Source organism: Camelus bactrianus, chromosome 14, assembly GCF_048773025.1.
Source record: "Camelus bactrianus isolate YW-2024 breed Bactrian camel chromosome 14, ASM4877302v1, whole genome shotgun sequence".
NCBI classification, from domain to species: domain Eukaryota; kingdom Metazoa; phylum Chordata; class Mammalia; order Artiodactyla; family Camelidae; genus Camelus; species Camelus bactrianus.
In genome coordinates, this window is record NC_133552.1 from 14,272,119 (window position 1) to 14,276,187 (window position 4,069).

General features: G+C 44.0%; 1 long non-coding RNA gene across 2 annotated transcripts; it reads left to right on the top strand.

Moving 5' to 3' along the window:
* Positions 1-446: 446 nt before the first annotated feature.
* Positions 447-2,724, top strand: LOC141579809 (uncharacterized). 2 transcript variants are annotated; one of them, XR_012511820.1, is made up of 3 exons: positions 447-600; positions 1,677-1,848; positions 2,176-2,724. It is a non-coding gene; the product is annotated as an uncharacterized LOC141579809 (long non-coding RNA). The 2 variants fall into 2 exon arrangements; XR_012511821.1 differs by having other exon boundaries at positions 1,788-1,848.
* Positions 2,725-4,069: the final 1,345 nt, after the last annotated feature.

Consider the following 4,069-nt stretch of genomic DNA (forward strand, 5'->3'; position numbering starts at 1 on the left):
AGGCGGGAAGTACAGGGTGAAGTGAAACTCAGAGCTGAGAGGCAGAGCTGGGGATCAGTTCCTCTAAGGGATGTGACCCAGCACAGTGGGGAGTCCCTGCTGGTCCTGTGAACAGAGAAGGCAGAGACTGGGGGTGAGGTGGGGGGACTGGGGCGTGGGGAGGACACAGGCCTGTCTTCTGGACTTAGGGAAGGTTTCACAGCATAGGTTACTTTGAGTCTGTGAAGGGTGAGTGTGGCTTTGGGAGGGCGAGAAAGGGACAGTGGGTATGAGAGAGGAAGCCCCTGAGCCTAGCCAGGGGTGGCAGGTGATCCAACGTCAGTGCCGGGGGTGGAGGGAGGCTGCAGAGCCAGCTGGGGGAGACAGGGGGTGGAACTGGTCTGTTGAGAACAGGGGGAGGGGAATCACCCAGGGAGTAGGTCACTGCTGGAGGCTGGGGGCAGGGGAGTGACATGATTGGGTCCACGTTATAGGCAGCTGGTGACTGTTGTGGAGGATGAAGGGAGGCCAGAGGAGAAACAGCAGGAGGGAGGGCGTCCAGTGAGAAACTTCAACACTCTGGGCAGGAGACAAAGAGTCGGAGCAAATGGGGAGAAGGAGGTGGGTCAAGACTTCTCCAGGGTTCTGGGTGCCTATTGAGTGTGGCGGGCGAAGGCTCGGCCCTTTGATTCCCTGTGTTTGCCTCGCTCAGTACCCACTGATGTCCATTTTACTCGCGCTTCGAATGCTAATTTTAACGTTGGTAATTACAACAGATAGTCTTACTCATTTAACAGTGGGAAGTCTCTCCAGAGTAGAGAAGTGAAGGCAATGCTGCTAGTAGTAACATTTAAAATTTTTGCTCTAAATCCCTTCTGGGCCTTTTTAAGTGGACATACTCATAGCCAGAATAATTTTAATAGCATTAACTAAGTAAATGCTAGGCATTGTTTTAAGGACTTCACATGTATTATAACTTACTGAGCTTTCACAATAACCCAAAAAGATAGGTACTGTCAGAAAAATTATCCAAAATTTAGGATAAAGGCAAGAAGGTGGACAGCAGGTCCTTTCAGTGTTAAGAGGGCAAAGGCTACCCAAGGATTTTCTCAAGGAATGTCCTTGGTTTGCCTCATTGCTTAATCTTGATGAAAGTTCCCAGACTTAGAGAAGTCACTTGTTAATTTAAAGACTTTGATCCAGGAGATTTACAAATAATTTCTCATGAGTGAAACACATAATCCCAATAATTTATGTTAGATATTAACCAGGTTATATCTAATCCAACAATCCTACCCTAATAGTTCTTTGTTAAATTGCCTATAAATATCCTAGCTTCTCAGATGCTCTTTGAATTGATCATAACATCTTATTAGTTATGTCTTTAACTAATGAGTTAAAAATACATGATTTAAAAATTATTTAAAATTACATTTTAAAAATTATTACCCTGATTTTATAGAAGGATAAACTGAGGCACAGAGAAGTCATGGGACTTGGCTTAAGATCAAAGAGATCCTTTGTATCTCTCAGGGGTAGAGCCTGGATTCAAACTAGGTAGTCTGGTTCTAGAAAAGTCTCTATATTCACTCCTACCGAGGGTTATGTATTTAATTTAACAAATATATACTGAATTGTTATTTTGTAGCAGATTCTGTATTAATCTTTTCATTGTAAATTGTTTTCATGTTTTATAGTACAAGCTTAAAAATAAGCCCTTGTCCATATGTCCAGGCTCTAAAAAACCAGGCTAACAGTGTTCTGGGCATTCATATAACTTGCTGTGTCCTTTCTGTTGGAGTCTACAGCTGTCCGTGCATCTGGGGAAGCAACTGTACTTCCCTCAAGCAGAGGGAGGAATCAGAAGAGGTAAAATCACACTCTTTGATGATGGGGTTAGGGCCAATGTAAATTGCAGAAAATGGTTTTCTTCCAGAACCTTGGGCCATGTAATTCATATTTGTAAAGCGGGACATGCAGAATGATGTTATATGAAGGCTCCCCTCTGCCAAATCTTCATCATCCATGCTTTGCTTCAAAATCATGCCACAGTTAGCTTCAGTTTCCAAACCCAATTCTAATCTTAATGTTGGTCCTTTATGCTAGAACCTTTCCAAGCAATTAGAATGGGTGATTTCCTTCTATTTCAGCTGTCAGTATGTTTCTGTTATTGTTTTGCTATGTCTCTTTCTTTAGGTGATAAAATCACAGCATAAAGCAACTGGGATAGCTTTGGCCACACCTGTACCACCAGCTGTTTGCTGAGAACATTCAGCAAGTGATAAACGTTGGTGATAAATGTTCTGCTCTTGGAGAAAACAGGTTCTTCCCACTACACTTGGAAGTGTTTACCTCCATTTTGTGGATGACCAGTTGAACTCCAAAGCCAGGAAATTCACCTGCATCCCAGAGAGGAAGGAAGTGAGGCTCCAGGCATGTTCTCCACCCAGCCTGTCCAACAGTGACGGTGATGCCTAATTTGCCATTTAGCTCTGCAGGCTCTTAATCTCCCAGTCACTGGCCAAGTCGCCTTGGATAATCTTTCTATAGTTGGCCATGGCGCTGTAACAACTACTCAGTGCTCCAAATGCCACAATCCAGCTTCCAATTTCCAGTGGGTTATGTTGACTCCAGCATCTACTAACATATTTGGCTTCTAACACAGCAAAACTCTGGGAGGAAACTTTTCTATCCACCTCCCCACCCACTAGAAAATTAATAAAATTTAAAGAAATGATAACATAATACTATATTGTTATTAATTGTTGCATCTTCTGATTCAAGTTAAAATGCTTCAAGATGTTAAAGGACTGGAATACTAGTGAGTGCCTGGGCTCATTCCTGATTCCTGATGCATCCATCTCTGTGTCTCACTTGTTCCAACTCAAGGTGCCTGCTGAATTTGGGTTCCCTCCAAATAATGCCGTATCATGGCTATGTGAATTACTCTTCAGCTTGAATCAGTAAGGAGGAATGTTGACATTGGACACCTGGCAGAGGTGGCAGACTTTGGCTGCAGTGAACCGGTGTCTCAGTGACAACAGTCATGGTACTTATGCAGTGCGTGACGTTAACTGAGGAATCATTCCTTCTCCTCCCATAACGAGTCTAAGTAGAAGCACAATCATGTTAAATCTGGAGAACAAAGTGTCCTCCACTAGGGAAGTGCTCACTTGTACGTCTGGATTCTGCCAGTTTCATGCTGGTGACTGACAGCTCTAGGGAGGAACAGTTCACCCAGAGCTGAGGACAGGTAGGAATATGAATCACTTATTTTTATTAAGCACTTAACTGTTTACACAGACCCAGGGACGGGGTTACATGGCAGGGATCCAGGGGAGGAGGCTGAATGGCTAGACTGATTCCCTACTGCAGATCAGAGAAAGGAGGCCCGGACAATTCAAATGGCTTGTCTGGGGTCACTGCTAGGGAGATGTGGCAAATCGGGGCTGGGGTTCAGGATCTCAAATGCAATGATGATCTAATTTATCTGTGAGGGTCTCCAAGACAGGTTGCCATTTGTGCCCTTAGGGAAATGTACCTGAACACTTCTCCAGAGCATACAGGGCTCCACAGAAGGAAATGCCCATTACTTAGTTGGAGCACACACGTCTTTCTGAAAGAAAATATGCTCAGAAATGCCCAGTGCTCCTCCTTCTTTGAGATGGAAACAAGGGAGATGTGTGAAAGTGTGAAGTGGGCTCCCCAGGAGAATAAATAACCAGCTACATTAAGGCAGACATGCAAGTGGAATTCCAGTATGTCTGACTTACATGTGAGATGCCTGGCTGCATTTTCCCATTACTCGTTATAGACCTCTGAGGAGCTGTGAAAAGCACCTGGTCTCTAGGGTCTGATATTCTGAAGTCAGCAGTTAGGAAAAATTCTTCTTTAATAAATCTTGAAATGAACTCATGATTGGACCAGAAATATATCTTCACTCAACATGAGCACATCAAGAAGCCAAAAAACAGAGACGCTTCCAAAGCACTTCAAGTGGGTGTTTGATTAACGTCTCCTGGCCCACGGCAGCTCCAGAGCATGTTTGAAACTTCTCTGAGTCCAAGTTGAACAGAAACCCATGGGCAGA